The sequence below is a fragment of the Oncorhynchus mykiss genome, chromosome 12, assembly GCF_013265735.2.
Source record: "Oncorhynchus mykiss isolate Arlee chromosome 12, USDA_OmykA_1.1, whole genome shotgun sequence".
Lineage (NCBI taxonomy): Eukaryota > Metazoa > Chordata > Actinopteri > Salmoniformes > Salmonidae > Oncorhynchus > Oncorhynchus mykiss.
The window spans coordinates 101965949-101988560 of NC_048576.1; the positions used below are offsets into that span (position 1 = coordinate 101965949).

General features: G+C 33.2%; 1 protein-coding gene and 1 long non-coding RNA gene across 2 annotated transcripts in view; both read left to right on the forward strand.

Moving 5' to 3' along the window:
* LOC110539186 (NLR family CARD domain-containing protein 3-like) overlaps positions 1-22612 on the forward strand; it is an 808883-nt gene that overhangs the window by 295540 nt on the left and 490731 nt on the right. The gene's annotated exons all lie outside the window — the stretch shown is intronic.
* Positions 4663-21388, forward strand: LOC118937868. The gene is made up of 4 exons (XR_005035281.1): positions 4663-4993; positions 6509-6576; positions 9017-9205; positions 21332-21388. It is a non-coding gene; the product is annotated as an uncharacterized LOC118937868 (long non-coding RNA).

Sequence of the window (22612 nt, forward strand, 5' to 3'; positions counted from 1 at the left end):
ATGACTGACCCTGTAAAACAACACCTATCATACTACTATGACTGACCCTGTAAAACAACACCTATCATACTACTATGACTGACCCTGTAAAACAACACCTATCATACTACTATGACTGACCCTGTACAACAACACCTATCATACTACTACGACCCTGTACAACAACACCTATCATACTACTATGACTGACCCTGTACAACAACACCTATCACACTACTACGACCCTGTAAAACAACACCTATCATACTACTATGACTGACCCTGTACAACAACACCTATCACACTACTACGACCCTGTAAAACAACACCTATCATACTACTACGACCCTGTACAACAACACCTATCATACTACTATGACTGACCCTGTACAACAACACCTATCACACTACTATGACTGACCCTGTACAACAACACCTATCATACTACTATGACTGACCCTGTACAACAACACCTATCATACTACTATGACTGACCCTGTACAACAACACCTATCACACTACTACGACCCTGTACAACAACACCTATCACACTACTACGACCCTGTACAACAACACCTATCACACTACTACGACCCTGTACAACAACACCTATCATACTACTATGACTGACCCTGTAAAACAACACCTATCATACTACTATGACTGACCCTGTAAAACAACAACTATCATACTACAATGACTGACCCTGTGCAACAACACCTATCATACTACTATGACTGACCCTGTAAACCAACACCTATCATACTACTATGCCCCTGTAAAACAACACCTATCATACTACTACGACCCTGTACAACAACACCTATCATACTACTATGACCCTGTACAACAACACCTATCACACAACTATGACCCTGTACAACAACACCTGTCATACTACTACGACCCTGTACAACAACACCTATTATACTACTATGACTGACCCTGTACAACAACACCTATCATACTACTATGTCTGACCCTGTACAACAACACCTATCATACTACTATGACTGACCCTGTACAACAACACCTATCATACTACTAAGACCCTGTAGAACAACACCTATCATACTACTATGACTGACCCTGTAAAACAACACCTATCATACTACTATGACTGACCCTGTAAAACAACACCTATCATACTACTATGACTGACCCTGTAAAACAACACCTATCATACTACTATGACTGACCCTGTAAAACAACACCTATCATACTACTATGACTGACCCTGTAAAACAACACCTATCATACTACTATGACTGACCCTGTACAACAACACCTATCATACTACTACGACCCTGTACAACAACACCTATCATACTACTATGACTGACCCTGTACAACAACACCTATCACACTACTACGACCCTGTAAAACAACACCTATCATACTACTATGACTGACCCTGTACAACAACACCTATCACACTACTACGACCCTGTAAAACAACACCTATCATACTACTACGACCCTGTACAACAACACCTATCATACTACTATGACTGACCCTGTACAACAACACCTATCACACTACTATGACTGACCCTGTACAACAACACCTATCATACTACTATGACTGACCCTGTACAACAACACCTATCATACTACTATGACTGACCCTGTACAACAACACCTATCACACTACTACGACCCTGTACAACAACACCTATCACACTACTACGACCCTGTACAACAACACCTATCACACTACTACGACCCTGTACAACAACACCTATCATACTACTATGACTGACCCTGTAAACCAACACCTATCATACTACTATGCCCCTGTAAAACAACACCTATCATACTACTACGACCCTGTACAACAACACCTATCATACTACTATGACCCTGTACAACAACACCTATCACACAACTATGACCCTGTACAACAACACCTGTCATACTACTACGACCCTGTACAACAACACCTATTATAGTACTATGTCTGTCCCTGTAAATCAACACCTATCATACTACTATGACTGACCCTGTACAACAACACCTATCACACTACTACGACCCTGTACAACAACACCTATCATACCACTATGACTGACCCTGTAAAACAACACCTATCATACATACTACTATGACCCTGTAAAACAACACCTATCATACTACTATGACCCTGTAAAACAACACCTATCACACTACAACGACCCTGTACAACAACACCTATCATACTACTACGACCCTGTACAACAACACCTATCATACTACTACGACCCTGTAAAACAACACCTATCACACTACTACGACCCTGTACAACAACACCTATCATACTACTACGACCCTGTACAACAACACCTATCACACTACTATGATCCTGTACAACAGCACCTATCATACTACTACGACCCTGTACAACAACACCTATCATACTACTACGACCCTGTAAAACAACACCTATCATACTACTATGACTGACCCTGTAAAACAACACCTACCATACTACTACTACGACCCTGTACAACAACACCTATCACACTACTACGACCCTGTAAAACAACACCTATCATACTACTATGACTGACCCTGTAAAACAACACCTATCGTAGTACTATGTCTGACCATGTAAAACAACACCTATCATACTACTATGACTGACCCTGTAAAACAACACCTATCATACTACTATGACTGACCCTGTAAAACACACCTATCATACTACTATGACTGACCCTGTAAAACAACACCTATCATACTACTATGACTGACCCTGTAAAACAACACCTATCACACTACTATGACTGACCCTGTAAAACAACACCTATCATACCACTATGACTGACCCTGTAGAACAACACCTATCATACTACTATGACTGACCCTGTAAAACAACACCTATCATACCACTATGACTGACCCTGTAAAACAACACCTATCATACTACTATGACTGACCCTGTACAACAACACCTATCATACTACTATGACTGACCCTGTAAAACAACACCTATCATACTACTATGACTGACCCTGTACAACAACACATTTCACTGAACCAATCTGATGTCTGTGACAATCAAACACTTTAAAAGCTAACCAACATAAAGACAATGACAGCATAGATTTGATTTATTACAACAGTTAATTTAACAATGCTGTTTATAAATCTAGTTGACATTCATCCCAGGACACCTTGACTTGCATTACACTCTCACTGCAGAACAACATTCTCATGAAATCACATGACTTCTAGTTAGAGAAGAGGATTCCTGTTAACACGGCCTGCTACAAGCAGGAAACTAGTTATGGACCAACCAGAAATGTGACATGTCTGTTTGACAGTTACCCTGAAAGATGCACGTGTGAACTATCTTGTCATCTCTTTGGCTAACCACATTGGAACATTCTAGTCTTGAAGGACATGAACTGGCAGAACAGGTTTCAGCAAAGTATGGAGTCAATGTTTTCAGGAAGGTGTAACCATGCCGATGGGAGGGACAGGAGGCAGACTAAGTGCAAGGGAAGCCACCTGAACTACTGTCCTACAAAGACAAACAGCCACCTGAACTACTGTCCTACAGAGACAAACAGCCACCTGAACTACTGTCCTACAAAGACAAACAGCCACCTGAACTACTGTCCTACACAATGTAGTTGTGTTGCCATGTTGTGAACGTTGTATTGTAGTAACCCTCAACTGTATTTAATGGTGTTATGTAGTTGTGTTGTCATGTTGTATTGTAGTAACCCTCAACTGTATTTAATGGTGTTATGTAGTTGTGTTGTCATGTTGTGAATGTTGTATTGTAGTAACCCTCAACTGTATTTAATGGTGTTATGTCGTTGTGTTGTCATGTTGTATTGTAGTAACCCTCAACTGTATTTAATGGTGTTATGTAGTTGTGTTGTGAACGTTGTATTGTAGTAACCCTCAACTGTATTTAATGGTGTTATGTAGTTGTGTTGTCATGTTGTATTGTAGTAACCCTCAACTGTAGTTAATGGTGTTATGTAGTTGTGTTGTCATGTTGTATTGTAGTAACCCTCAACTGTATTTAATGGTGTTATATAGTTGTGTTGTCATGTTGTATTGTAGTAACCCTCAACTGTATTTAATGGTGTTATGTAGTTGTGTTGTCATGTTGTCATGTTGTATTGTAGGAACCCTCAACTGTATTTAATGGTGTTGTGTAGTTGTGTTGTCATGTTGTATTGTAGTAACCCCCAACTGTATTTAATGGTGTTATGTAGTTGTGTTGTCATGTTGTCATGTTGTATTGTAGTAACCCTCAACTGTATTTAATGGTGTTATGTAGCTGTGTTGTGAACGTTGTATTGTAGTAACCCTCAACTGTATTTAATGGTGTTATGTAGTTGTGTTGTCATGTTGTATTGTAGTAACCCTCAACTGTATTTAATGGTGTTATGTAGTTGTGTTGTCATGTTGTATTGTAGTAACCCTCAACTGTATTTAATGGTGTTATGTAGTTGTGTTGTCATGTTGTATTGTAGTAGGCCTCAACTGTATTTAATGGTGTTATGTAGTTGTGTTGTCATGTTGTGAAAGTTGTATTGTAGCAGGCCTAACCCTCAACATTTTCTGGTGATGGAGTGAGACACAGACAAGACACAGAGACAGCAACAGAATATGAAATGATGGAGAGAGACACCAGACAAGACACAGACACAGCAACAGAATAGGATATGATGGAGAGAGACACCAGACAAGACACAGCAACAGAATAGGATATGATGGAGAGAGACACCAGACAAGACACAGAGACAGCAACAGAATAGGATACGATGGAGAGAGAAACCAGACAAGACACAGAGACAGCAACAGACGACACAGAGAAAGTGATGGAGAGAGACAGAAGAATAGAGTTCCAGACAGTTGTAGAATGTATGCCAAGGCACATTGTAAGAGCTGTAAAGAGAGAGGGAGGGAGAGAGAACAGGCAGAACCTGATATGTAAATGAGCAGAGCAAATGAAACTAACTTTTGACGACCTGATGATCATCCAGACTCTGTTTCTATTGAGAGATACAAGGTAAGACGACGATTGTTATGTGTATTAATTTAGTTGATGATATTGTTATGTGTATTCATATAGTTGATGATATTGTTATGTGTATTCATATAGTTGATGATATTGTTATGTGTATTCATATAGTTGAGTATATTGTTGGTGGACAGTGTTATAATAGGCCTTAAATGTTTGATATAAATTAGATGCGTGGGGTGAATTTGTTCTGTGCCCATCTGTGTGCCCCAGGGTGATCACTCCTACACTATCTAGAATCTAAAAGGGTTCTTTGGCTGTCCCCATAGGAGAACACTTTGTAGAACCCTTTTTGGTACTAGGTAGAACCCTTTTGGGTTCCATGAAGAACCCTTTCCACAGAGGGTGATATAGACCAGGGTGATCTCCTACTGTATCATAGGTCTATAGACCAGGGTGATCTCCTACTGTATCATAGGTCTATAGACCAGGGTGATCTCCTACTGTATCATAGGTCTATAGACCAGGGTGATCTCCTACTGTATCATAGGTCTATAGACCAGGATGATCTCCTACTGTATCATAGGTCTATAGACCAGGGTGATCTCCTACTGTATCATAGGTCTATAGACCAGGGTGATCTCCTACTGTATCATAGGCCTATAGACCAGGGTGATCTCCTACTGTATCATAGGCCTATAGACCAGGGTGATCTCCTACTGTATCATAGGTCTATAGACCAGGGTGATCTCCTACTGTATCATAGGTCTATAGACTTGTCTTCTCAAAACAGGCTTAAAAAGCAACAAGCAACAAACAAACATTTTCTCTTTCTAATCTACTGTTAACGCTTTTCACTGAGGAAGGTTTGTTGTGTGAAAGAGAGACAAATAAATATTGTGGAAAGACTAACAAATACTTACACTTCCTCAAAACAGGTTGTGTGTACTCATTAGTGCCATTTAAAACTGTTGGCTGTGGAGTAAACTAATGAATACATCCCAGGTTGTAGCCTACGACTCGGCATGTTGATACCTGCCTGATGCTGAAACCTGAACGTAGCCTGAGGGGTAAACTATGATACAGGCTTGATATACTGGTTTTCTAAAAATAGCCATTGTATTTATCATCATTAGTCATTTAGGTCAACATTGGATCATTCAGAGATCCTCACTGAACTTCTGGAGAGAGTTTGCTGCACTGAAAGTAAAGGGGCTGAATAATTTTGCACGCCCAATTTTTCAGTTTTGGATTTGTTAAAAAAGTTTGAAATATCCAATAAATGTCATTCCACTTCATGATTGTGTCCCACTTGTTGTTGATTCTTCACAAAAAAATACAGTTTTATATCTTTATGTTTGAAGCCTGAAATGTGGCAAAAGGTCGCAAAGTTCAAGGGGGCCGAATACTTTCGCAAGGCACTGTATATACCTCCCTCTAATGTATCTGACTAAAATACCTCTTCCATGTGTATGACTATATCAGGATATATATACCTCTCTCAGGACCTCTTCCATGTATTCTCCTTTGACCATTTGACATCTTGTATTTACTGTTGTTTAGGCTGGTTGAATGAGTTGCCTATGAAAGCTACTTCATCTGTAAGAAAACAGGCGTCTGCACCAGTGACTGTAAGTTATGTGATTTCCTCATGTGAAATTAAAAGTATGTTTGTAGCCTACACAGTTATACAATGGCTGTTGAACTGTGACACATATTTCTCAGTACATTAGAAGTCAGATAAATGTGTTGAGACGTAGGAAAGATGGGCAAACTCTCGTTGGTCTTGGCTTTCTACACACTATTATAAGGTTAGTCGATGTCAGACATTCAATAGTCAGTAGGTTTGAGCTATGATCACTTATCATGCTGACAAACCTGATGGTCTCTGTGAACTGATCTGAACAGGTTTAGGCTGGTCATCTATGATATGTAGGCTATATACAGTACATTCTCTGTCCTGCTACTGGTAGGACTATAACATTATGTGAACTGATCTGAACATGTTTAGACTGGTCATCTATGATATGTAGGTTATATACAGTACATTCTCTGTCCTGCTACTGGTAGGCCTGTAACGTTATGTGAACTGACCTGAACAGGTTTAGACTGGTCATCTATGATATGTAGGTTATATACAGTACATTCTCTGTCCTGCTACTGGTAGGACTATAACATTATGTGAACTGACCTGAACAGGTTTAGACTGGTCATCTATGATATGTAGGCTATAGCCGAGGTATAGACCTTGATCTGCATATCACTAACAAACGACTATTATACATTATAACCTAGTCTACTTTACATAATATAACATCTACATATCACTAACAACCCACAACTATACATTATAACCTAGTCTACTTTACATAATATAACATATCACTAACAACCCACTACTATACATTATAACCTAGTCTACTTTACATAATATAACATATCACTAACAACCCACTACTATACATTATAACCTAGTCTACTTTACATAATATAGCATATCACTAACAACCCACTACTATACATTATAACCTAGTCTACTTTACATAATATAACATCTACATATCACTAACAACCCACAACTATACATTATAACCTAGTCTACTTTACATAATATAACATATCACTAACAACCCACTACTATACATTATAACCTAGTCTACTTTACATAATATAACATATCACTAACAACCCACTACTATACATTATAACCTAGTCTACTTTACATTATATAACATCTACATATCACTAACAACCCACTACTACACATTATAACCTAGTCTACTTTACATAACATAATATCTACATATCACTAACAACCCACTACTATACATTATAACCTAGTCTACTTTACATTATATAACATCTACATATCACTAACAACCCACTACTACACATTATAACCTAGTCTACTTTACATAACATAATATCTACATATCACTAACAACCCACTACTACACATTATAACCTAGTCTACTTTACATAACATAATATCTACATATCACTAACAACCCACTACTAGACATTATAACCTAGTCTACTTTACATAATATAACATATCACTAACAACCCACTACTAGACATTATAACCTAGTCTACTTTACATAATATAACATCTACATATCACTAACAACCCACTACTATACATTATAACCTAGTCTACTTTACATAATATAACATCTACATATCACTAACAACCCACTACTATACATTATAACCTAGTCTACTTTACATAATATAACATATCACTAACAACCCACTACTATACATTATAACCTAGTCTACTTTACATAATATAACATATCACTAACAACCCACTACTATACATTATAACCTAGTCTACTTTACATAATATAACATATCACTAACAACCCACTACTGTACATTATAACCTAGTCTACTTTACATAACATAATATCTACATATCACTAACAACCCACTACTATACATTATAACCTAGTCTACTTTACATAATATAACATCTACATATCACTAACAACCCACTACTACCTACTTTTAATGAATAAAAATAAGTGTGAGACATGGCCTTGTGTTTCTGTACTGTCTATAACTACCTTAACAAACAGTGACTTATTATTATTACAGACAGTTGCCATGGAGATGAAATCACAACTACACAACTACATATTCATGTGATTGCATTAAATCACCTGATTGTTTCTATATGTCTGTTAATAAATGTTTTATTTCTCAAAAGAGATAATGGATAAATGTGAACAATTGACATTCAGTAATTAGTTGTCACTGTGTTAACCACAACCAACATGTTGGATCTCTGTTTAGTTGTCACTGTGTTAACCACAACCAACATGTTGGATCTCTGTTTAGTTGTCACTGTGTTAACCACAACCAACATGTTGGATCTCTGTTTAGTTGTCACTGTGTTAACCACAACCAACATGTTGGATCTCTGTTTAGTTGTCACTGTGTTAACCACAACCAACATGCTGGATCTCTGTTTAGTTGTCACTGTGTTAACCACAACCAACATGCTGGATCTCTGTTTAGTTGTCACTGTGTTAACCATAACCAACATGTTGGATCTCTGTTTAGGGATCAGTGCTCTAAAATGAGTCTCTCTGGGGAGAGAGAGGAAGGGGGCCCTGCCTCTAAAATGAATGTCTCTGGGGAGAGAGAGGAAGGGGGCCCTGCCTCTAAAATGAGTCTCACTGGGGAGAGAGAGGAGGGGGGCCCTGCCTCTAAAAGGAATGTCTCTGGGGAACATGGCACCAAATCTAAGAGGTGAGAGGGACCATTTTTTCAAGATTTTATGAATTGTTTATATCCAAAACACAATATCCACCATCTTTTCTCGTTTGTGTTTTTTCATGAGAAATGAAGGCTGATGGGTAAAATATTACTGTTCTAAGATATTACATTTTAAATAGAGTTTAGTGACATTTTACTGAGAACATCACAGCAAGATTAAACTAATATTATTCTCTAGATTCTCCCATTTAATTTGCGCCATAAAGCCCCACAGTGGAGGTGTCATAGTACCCATAACACCTAGCGGTCAAACAGGGAAATGGTTCCAATAGTTTTATAGAGCCCCACAGTGGAGGTGTCATAATACCCATAACACCTAGCGGTCAAACAGGGAAATGGTTCCAATAGTTTTATAGAGCCCCACAGTGGAGGTGTCATAGTACCCATAACACCTAGCGGTCAAACAGGGAAATGGTTCCAATAGTTTTATAGAGCCCCACAGTGGAGGTGTCATAATACCCATAACACCTAGCGGTCAAACAGGGAAATGGTTCCAATAGTTTTATAGAGCCCCACAGTGGAGGTGTCATAGTACCCATAACACCTAGCGGTCAAACAGGGAAATGGTTCCAATAGTTTTATAGAGCCCCACAGTGAAGGTGTCATAATACCCATAACACCTAGCGGTCAAACAGGGAAATGGTTCCAATAGTTTTTCCAATAGAAAACATGAGCTGGAGCACACCCAGATATTTTTTATGTGGAGGTTCTAACTAACGGCTAATAAACTATAAGATATAAAAATAAATTGAGTCTCACACTCCATATATAAACTCCATGTATAAACTCCATGTATAAACTCCATGTATAAACTCCATGTATAAACTCCATGTATAAACTCCATGTATAAACTCCATGTATAAACTCCATATATAAACTCCATATATAAACTCCATGTATAAACTCCATATATAATATATAAACTCGATATATAAACTCCATGTATAAACTCCATATATAATATATAAACTCCATGTATAAACTCCATGTATAAACTCCATATATAATATATAAACTCCATGTATAAACTCCATATATAAACTCCATATATAAACTCCATATATAAACTCCATGTATAAACTCCATGTATAAACTCCATGTATAAACTCCATATATAAACTCCATATATAATATATAAACTCCATATATAAACTCCATGTATAAACTCCATATATAAACTCCATATATAATATATAAACTCCATATATAAACTCCATGTATAAACTCCATATATAAACTCCATGTATAAACTCCATGTATAAACTCCATGTATAAACTCCATATATAAACTCCATGTTTAAACTCCATATATAAACTCCATGTATAAACTCCATATATAATATATAAACTCCATATATAAACTCCATGTATAAACTCCATATATAAACTCCATATATAATATATAAACTCCATATATAAACTCCATGTATAAACTCCATATATAAACTCCATATATAATATATAAACTCCATGTATAAACTCCATGTATAAACTCCATATATAAACTCCATATATAATATATAAACTCCATATATAAACTCAATGTATAAACTCCATATATAAACTCCATGTATAAACTCCATATATAAACTCCATATATAAACTCCATATATAATATATAAACTCCATATATAAACTCCATGTATAAACTCCATGTATAAACTCCATGTATAAACTCCATACATAAACTCCATGTATAAACTCCATATATAATATATAAACTCCATATATAAACTCCATATATAATATATAAACTCCATATATAAACTCCATGTATAAACTCCATATATAAACTCCATGTATAAACTCCATACATAAACTCCATGTATAAACTCCATATATAATATATAAACTCCATATATAAACTCCATGTATGAACTCCATATATAAACTCCATATATAATATATAAACTCCATATATAAACTCCATGTATAAACTCCATGTATAAACTCCATGTATAAACTCCATGTATAAACTCCATGTATAAACTCCATGTATAAACTCCATGTATAAACTCCATGTATAAACTCCATATATAAACTCCATATATAATATATAAACTCCATATATAAACTCCATGTATAAACTCCATGTATAAACTCCATATATAAACTCCATATGTAAACTCCATGTATAAACTCCATGTATAAACTCCATGTATAAACTCCATGTATAAACTCCATATATAAACTCCATATATAAACTCCATGTATAAACTCCATGTATAAACTCCATGTATAAACTCCATGTATAAACTCCATGTATAAACTCCATGTATAAACTCCATGTATAAACTCCATATATAAACTCCATATATAAACTCCATGTATAAACTCCATATATAAACTCCATATATAAACTCCATGTATAAACTCCATATATAAACTCCATATATAAACTCCATATATAATATATAAACTCCATATATTAACTCCATGTATAAACTCCATGTATAAACTCCATATATAAACTCCATGTATAAACTCCATATATAATATATAAACTCCATGTATAAACTCCATATATAAACTCCATATATAAACTCCATATATAAACTCCATATATAAACTCCATATATAAACTCCATGTATAAACTCCATATATAAACTCCATGTATAAACTCCATATATAAACTCCATGTATAAACTCCATGTATAAACTCCATATATAAACTCCATGTATAAACTCCATATATAAACTCCATATATAAACTCCATATATAAACTCCATGTATAAACTCCATGTATAAACTCCATATATAAACCCCATGTATAAACTCCATATATAAACTCCATATATAAACTCCATGTATAAACTCCATATATAAACTCCATATATAAACTCCATGTATAAACTCCATATATAATATATAAACTCCATGTATAAACTCCATGTATAAACTCCATGTATAAACTCCATGTATAAACTCCATATATAAACTCCATATAAACTCCATGTATAAACTCCATATATAAACTCCATATATAATATATAAACTCCATATATAAACTCCATGTATAAACTCCATGTATAAACTCCATATATAAACTCCATGTATAAACTCCATATATAAACTCCATGTATAAACTCCATATATAAACTCCATGTATAAACTCCATATATAAACTCCATATATAAACTCCATGTATAAACTCCATATATAATATATAAACTCCATGTATAAACTCCATATATAAACTCCATGTATAAACTCCATATATAAACTCCATATATAAACTCCATGTATAAACTCCATATATAATATATAAACTCCATGTATAATATATAAACTCCATGTATAAACTCCATGTATAAACTCCATGTATAAACTCCATATATAATATATAAACTCCATGTATAAACTCCATGTATAAACTCCATATATAAACTCCATATATAAACTCCATGTATAAACTCCATATATAATATATAAACTCCATATATAAACTCCATGTATAAACTCCATATATAATATATAAACTCCATGTATAAACTCCATGTATAAACTCCATATATAATATATAAACTCCATGTATAAACTCCATATATAAACTCCATATATAAACTCCATGTATAAACTCCATGTATAAACTCCATGTATAAACTCCATATATAAACTCCATATATCATATATAAACTCCATATATAAACTCCATGTATAATCTCCATATATAAACTCCATATATAATATATAAACTCCATATATAAACTCCATGTATAAACTCCATGTATAAACTCCATGTATAAACTCCATGTATAAACTCCATGTATAAACTCCATATATAAACTCCATGTATAAACTCCATGTATAAACTCCATGTATAAACTCCATGTATAAACTCCATATATAATATATAAACTCCATATATAAACTCCATGTATAAACTCCATATATAAACTCCATATATAATATATAAACTCCATATATAAACTCCATGTATAAACTCCATATATAAACTCCATATATAATATATAAACTCCATGTATAAACTCCATGTATAAACTCCATGTATAAACTCCATATATAATATATAAACTCCATATATAAACTCCATGTATAAACTCCATATATAAACTCCATGTATAAACTCCATATATAAACTCCATATATAAACTCCATATATAATATATAAACTCCATATATAAACTCCATGTATAAACTCCATATATAAACTCCATGTATAAACTCCATGTATAAACTCCATGTATAAACTCCATGTATAAACTCCATGTATAAACTCCATGTATAAACTCCATATATAAACTCCATGTATAAACTCCATATATAAACTCCATGTATAAACTCCATATATAATATATAAACTCCATATATAAACTCCATGTATAAACTCCATATATAAACTCCATATATAATATATAAACTCCATATATAAACTCCATGTATAAACTCCATATATAAACTCCATGTATAAACTCCATGTATAAACTCCATGTATAAACTCCATATATAAACTCCATGTATAAACTCCATATATAAACTCCATATATAATATATAAACTCCATATATAAACTCCATGTATAAACTCCATGTATAAACTCCATATATAAACTCCATATATAAAGTCCATGTATAAACTCCATGTATAAACTCCATGTATAAACTCCATGTATAAACTCCATATATAAACTCCATGCATAAACTCCATGTATAAACTCCATGTATAAACTCCATGTATAAACTCCATATATAAACTCCATGTATAAACTCCATATATAAACTCAATGTATAAACTCAATGTATAAACTCCATATATAAACTCCATGTATAAACTCCATATATAAACTCCATATATAAACTCCATATATAATATATAAACTCCATATATAAACTCCATGTATAAACTCCATGTATAAACTCCATGTATAAACTCCATATATAAACTCCATGTATAAACTCCATATATAATATATAAACTCCATGTATAAACTCCATATATAAACTCCATATATAAACTCCATATATAAACTCCATATATAAACTCCATGTATAAACTCCATGTATAAACTCCATGTATAAACTCCATATATAAACTCCATGTATAAACTCCATATATATACTCCATATATAAACTCCATGTATAAACTCCATATATAAACTCCATATACTGTATAAACTCCATATATAAACTCCATGTATAAACTCCATGTATAAACTCCATGTATAAACTCCATGTATAAACTCCATGTATAAACTCCATGTATAAACTCCATATATAAACTCCATATATAAACTCCATATATAAACTCCATATATAAACTCCATATATAAACTCCATGTATAAACTCCATGTATAAACTCCATGTATAAACTCCATATATAAACTCCATGTATAAACTCCATATATAAACTCCATATATAAACTCCATGTATAAACTCCATATATAAACTCCATGTATAAACTCCATATATAAACTCCATATATAAACTCCATGTATAAACTCCATGTATAAACTCCATGTATAAACTCCATATATAAACTCCATATATAAACTCCATGTATAAACTCTATATATAAACTCCATATATAAACTCCATGTATAAACTCCATATATAATATATAAACTCCATGTATAAACTCCATGTATAAACTCCATGTATAAACTCCATGTATAAACTCCATATATAAACTCCATATATAAACTCCATATAAACTCCATGTATAAACTCCATGTATAAACTCCATATATAATATATAAACTCCATATATAAACTCCATGTATAAACTTCATGTATAAACTCCATATATAAACTCCATGTATAAACTCCATATATAAACTCCATATATAAACTCCATGTATAAACTCCATATATAAACTCCATATATAAACTCCATGTATAAACTCCATATATAATATATAAACTCCATGTATAAACTCCATATATAAACTCCATGTATAAACTCCATATATAAACTCCATATATAAACTCCATGTATAAACTCCATATATAATATATAAACTCCATGTATAAACTCCATATATAATATATAAACTCGATGTATAAACTCCATGTATAAACTCCATGTATAAACTCCATGTATAAACTCCATGTATAAACTCCATGTATAAACTCCATATATAAACTCCATATATAAACTCCATGTATAAACTCCATGTATAAACTCCATATATAATATATAAACTCCATATATAAACTCCATGTATAAACTCCATATATAAACTCCATATATAAACTCCATATATAAACTCCATGTATAAACTCCATATATAAACTCCATATATAAACTCCATATATAAACTCCATGTATAAACTCCATGTATAAACTCCATGTATAAACTCCATATATAAACTCCATATATAAACTCCATGTATAAACTCCATATATAAACTCCATATATAAACTCCATATATAAACTCCATGTATAAACTCCATGTATAAACTCCATATATAAACTCCATATATAAACTCCATATATAAACTCCATGTATAAACTCCATATATAATCTCCATATATAAACTCCATGTATAAACTCCATGTATAAACTCCATATATAAACTCCATGTATAAACTCCATATATAAACTCCATATATAAACTCCATGTATAAACTCCATATATAATATATAAACTCCATGTATAAACTCCATGTATAAACTCCATGTATAAACTCCATGTATAAACTCCATATATAAACTCCATATATAAACTCCATATAAACTCCATGTATAAACTCCATGTATAAACTCCATATATAATATATAAACTCCATATATAAACTCCATGTATAAACTTCATGTATAAACTCCACATATAAACTCCATGTATAAACTCCATATATAAACTCCATATATAAACTCCATGTATAAACTCCATATATAAACTCCATGTATAAACTCCATATATAATATATAAACTCCATGTATAAACTCCATATATAAACTCCATGTATAAACTCCATATATAAACTCCATATATAAACTCCATGTATAAACTCCATATATAATATATAAACTCCATGTATAAACTCCATATATAATATATAAACTCGATGTATAAACTCCATGTATAAACTCCATGTATAAACTCCATGTATAAACTCCATGTATAAACTCCATGTATAAACTCCATGTATAAACTCCATATATAAACTCCATATATAAACTCCATGTATAAACTCCATGTATAAACTCCATATATAATATATAAACTCCATATATAAACTCCATGTATAAACTCCATATATAAACTCCATATATAAACTCCATATATAATATATAAACTCCATATATAAACTCCATGTATAAACTCCATGTATAAACTCCATATTCAATATATAAACTCCATATATAAACTCCATATATAAACTCCATGTATAAACTCCATATATAAACTCCATATATAAACTCCATATATAATATATAAACTCCATATATAAACTCCATGTATAAACTCCATATATAAACTCCATATATAAACTCCATGTATAAACTCCATATATAAACTCCATGTATAAACTCCATGTATAAACTCCATATATAAACTCCATATATAAACTCCATATATAAACTCCATGTATAAACTCCATATATAAACTCCATATATAAACTCCATGTATAAACTCCATATATAAACTCCATATATAATATATAAACTCCATATATAAACTCCATGTATAAACTCCATATATAAACTCCATGTATAAACTCCATATATAAACTCCATATATAATATATAAACTCCATATATAAACTCCATGTATAAACTCCATGTATAAACTCCATGTATAAACTCCATGTATAAACTCCATGTATAAACTCCATGTATAAACTCCATGTATAAACTCCATATATAAACTCCATATATAAACTCCATATATAAACTCCATATATAAACTCCATGTATAAACTCCATATATAATATATAAACTCCATATATAAACTCCATGTATAAACTCCATATATAAACTCCATATATAAACTCCATATATAATATATAAACTCCATATATAAACTCCATGTATAAACTCCATGTATAAACTCCATATATAATATATAAACTCCATATATAAACTCCATGTATAAACTCCATGTATAAACTCCATATATAAACTCCATATATAAACTCCATGTATAAACTCCATGTATAAACTCCATATATAAACTCCATATATAAACTCCATGTATAAACTCCATGTATAAACTCCATATATAAACTCCATATATAAACTCCATGTATAAACTCCATGTATAAACTCCATGTATAAACTCCATATATAAACTCCATGTATAAACTCCATATATAAACTCCATATATAACATATAAACTCCATATATAAACTCCATGTATAAACTCCATATATAAACTCCATGTATAAACTCCATATATAAACTCCATATATAATATATAAACTCCATATATAAACTCCATGTATAAACTCCATATATAAACTCCATGTATAAACTCCATGTATAAACTCCATGTATAAAATCCATGTATAAACTCCATATATAAACTCCATATATAAACTCCATATATAAACTCCATATATAAACTGCATGTATAAACTCCATGTATAAACTCCATGTATAAACTCCATATATAAACTCCATATATAAACTCCATATATAAACTCCATATATAAACTCCATGTATAAACTCCATATACTGTATAAACTCCATGTATAAACTGCATGTATAAACTCCATGTATAAACTCCATATATAAACTCCATATATAAACTCCATGTATAAACTCCATGTATAAACTCCATGTATAAACTCCATGTATAAACTCCATATATAAACTCCATGTATAAACTCCATGTATAAACTCCATGTATAAACTCCATGTATAAACTCCATGTATAAACTCCATGTATAAACTCCATGTATAAACTCCATATATAAACTCCATGTATAAACTCCATGTATAAACTCCATATATAATATATAAACTCCATGTATAAACTCCATGTATAAACTCCATGTATAAACTCCATGTATAAACTCCATATATAATATATAAACTCCATATATAAACTCCATGTATAAACTCCATATATAAACTCCATATATAAACTCCATATATAATATATAAACTCCATATATAAACTCCATATATAAACTCCATGTATAAACTCCATGTATAAACTCCATGTATAAACTCCATGTATAAACTCCATATATAATATATAAACTCCATGTATAAACTCCATGTATAAACTCCATGTATAAACTCCATGTATAAACTCCATGTATAAACTCCATGTATAAACTCCATGTATAAACTCCATGTATAAACTCCATGTATAAACTCCATATATAATATATAAACTCCATATATAAACTCCATGTATAAACTCCATATATAAACTCCATATATAATATATAAACTCCATATATAAACTCCATATATAAACTCCATGTATAAACTCCATGTATAAACTCCATGTATAAACTCCATATATAATATATAAACTCCATATATAAACTCCATGTATAAACTCCATATATAAACTCCATGTATAAACTCCATATATAAACTCCATATATAATATATAAACTCCATATATAAACTCCATGTATAAACTCCATGTATAAACTCCATGTATAAACTCCATATATAATATATAAACTCCATATATAAGCTCCATGTATAAACTCCATATATAAACTCCATATATAAACTCCATATATAATATATAAACTCCATATATAAACTCCATGTATAAACTCCATGTATAAACTCCATGTATAAACTCCATGTATAAACTCCATGTATAAACTCCATGTATAAACTCCATATATAATATATAAACTCCATGTATAAACTCCATGTATAAACTCCATATATAAACTCCATATATAAACTCCATGTATAAACTCCATATATAAACTCCATATATAAACTCCATATATAATATATAAACTCCATATATAAACTCCATATATAATATATAAACTCCATGTATAAACTCCATATATAACCTCCATATATAAACTCCATATATAAACTCCATATATAAACTCCATATATAAACTCCATATATAAACTCCATATATAACCTCCATATATAAACTCCATATATAAACTCCATATATAAACTCCATATATAAACTCCATATATAAACTCCATGTACAAACTCCATGTATAAACTCCATGTATAAACTCCATGTATAAACTCCATGTATTAACTCCATATATAAACTCCATATATAATATATAAACTCCATATATAAACTCCATATATAATATATAAACTCCATATATAAACTCCATGTATTAACTACATATATAAACTCCATATATAAACTCCATATATAAACTCCATATATAAACTCCATATATAAACTCCATATATAAACTCCATATATAAACTCCATGTATAAACTCCATATATAATATATAAACTCCATTTATAAACTCCATATATAAACTCCCAGTAATTTATTGGGTTTTTACCAACGTTTCAGCATCACTGTGTCTTCTTCAGGGTGATGTCATGGGTCATGAATACTTGAACCAGGTTATGTAGACAAACAGTGAAATTAGTGCAACCAATGACAATAGTGAGGGGTGTGTCATAATTACTAAACCAATGACAATAGTGAGGGGTGTGTCATAATTACTAAACCAATGACAATAGTGAGGGGTGTGTCATAATTACTAAACCAATGACAATAGTGAGGGGTGTGTCATAATTATTAAGTTAATTAAAATTAATTAGTGAAACTGTTAAAAAACACTAGTTAATGGTGTATTAAATATGAATGCTATATGCTATCATATAGAAACCTAATTGAATATTCTACATAACATTACCATCAGCATACATACCTCCTCTCCTGTTACATTATTGTTTAGTTCAATTTCACCTATTTAATTGTTTCCTATTTCATGTAATGTTTTGGATCAACCATAATGCATAATAAGCATCATCAACAGGGGGACATATTGGATGCACTCTGATAAGATGTAGAAAGAATATATACATTTAAAAGAGAATTGTTCATAAGAAGGTCCTGAGATCAAAGTCAATATTCAGACCACTAGGGGTCAGTGTTTTTAGACAGGATATCCTGTCTCCCTCTGTAGTAGGAGGATCTCCATGTTACCTCCTCTACTTGGTAGAGCAACATGCTCAACGCCTGTGTATTTGAGGGAGGAGATTGGCTGGTTAGCTTCAATGAAGTGAGCTGCTACTGGATCGTCAATGTTCTTACACCTGATTGAGCGGCCACGGTAGCCTAGAGGTTAGAGTGTTGGGCTAGTAACTGAAACGTTGCAAGTGACCCACAGTGACGGTGTTCAGCTATGTGTTGTTTAATTGTCTTTCCGTTTGTCCTACGTAGGCTTTTCCACATGAACAGGTGATGAGATAGATTACTCCCTTGGTCTTGCATGAGATGATCCCTGTAGTTGGTCAACAAGTGATAACTGTTCACCAGATCCACATGTGTTTACCAGACACACATAGTCCACACCATATGTGTTTGGACAGTGAAGCTTACAGTTTTAAATGTGGTGCTGTACTCCAGCATTTTGGATTTGAGATAGAATGTTTCATATTAGGTGACAGTACAGAATGTCACCTTTAATTTGAGGTTTATGGTGAGAGGTTAGCATGTTTTGTTGTAGCCTCTTATTGGTAATGGTGAAAGGTTAGCATGTTTTGTTGTAGTCTCTGTTATTGGTAATGGTGAGAGGTTAGTATGTTTTGTTGTAGCCTCTGTTATTGGTAATGGTGAGAGGTTAGCATGTTTTGTTGTAGTCTCTGTTATTGGTAATGGTGAGAGGTTAGCATGTTTTGTTGTAGCCTCTGTTATTGGTAATGGTGAGAGGTTAGCATGTTTTGTTGTAGCCTCTGTTATTGGTGATGGTGAGAGGTTAGCATGTTTTGTTGTAGTCTCTGTTATTGGTAATGGTGAGAGGTTAGCATGTTTTGTTGTAGCCTCTGTTATTGGTAATGGTGAGAGGTTAGCATGTTTTGTTGTAGCCTCTGTTATTGGTAATGGTGAGAGGTTAGCATGTTTTGTTGTAGCCTCTGTTACTGCCACTATTTTCACCACCAAAGAATATCAGTGTGATTTTAATATGATTTGACTCTTTGCAGGCTGTCACGCTGTCTAGTCACAGAGGAAGCCTGTGATTCTCTGGTCTCAGCTCTGAGGTCAAACCCCTCACACCTGAGAGAGCTGGACCTGAGCTACAATCACCCAGGAGACTCAGGAGTCAGACTGCTCTCTGCTGGACTGGAGGATCCACACTGCAGACTGGAGAAACTCAAGTATGTAGAGGGTTTATGTCAATGTTCATATCAGACATGTTTGACTTATCAGGCCAGTTAAGACAAACATTCTGAACACCACTTGGACAAATTATATGCTGACGGTGTGTTTGTGTCCAGTGTGTGTGTGTGTGTGAAACACTCACACACTGGTCACATACACACATGGCACACACAGGACACACAAACGCACACACTAGACACACAAACAGGACACACAACACACACACACACACACACTGACTTGACCCTGTGTGTGTGTCCAGTGTATGTGTGTGTCCAGTGTATGTGTGTCCCCAGTATGTGTGTGTGTGCGTGTGCGTTCAGGTGTATCCCTCAATGACTGTCTGTTCTTCTGCTTACCGCTACAGTGTGGAACATGGTGGAGAGAACAGAATGAAACCTGGGCTTAGAAAATGTGAGTGTTGACTGCTGTGAAGAATATGACTAAGAATAAGTCTTAATTCAAGTTAAGTCAAAGACCACCATCATTACTGACTTGGTCATATTAAATATCAGCTGTAGTTCTACAGAAGCAGAAATCAGGGACACCAAAGTTTACAAAGAGTTGCTTTGACAATGTGTGCGTGTGTGTGTGTGTAATTAATAGGAATAAGTGAAGGTCAAAAAGTGAGTTAACATTCTAATGTGAATGATGATTTCTAATATTGTGTCTGGTTTCATCCATCAGATGTCTGTGATCTCACACTGGACCCAAACACAGTAAACAGAAACCTCTCTCTGTCTGAGGAGAACAGAAAGGTGACATGTAGGAGAGAGAAGCAGCCGTATCCTGATCACCCAGAGAGATTTGAGGGCTGTAGACAGGTGCTGTGTAGAGAGGGTCTGACTGGGCGCTGTTACTGGGAGGTAGAGTGGAGTGGGAGAAGGGCTGTTATAGGAGTGACATATAAAGGAATCAGCAGGAGAGGAAGGGTTAAGGACTGTTGTCTTGGATACAATGACAAGTCCTGGAGGCTGTTCTGCTCTGACTACAGTTACACTGCCTGTCACAATAATAAACCCACTACCATAGACGTCCTCTACTCCAGCTCCCACAGAGTAGGAGTGTATCTGGACTGGCCAGCCGGCACTCTGTCCTTCTAT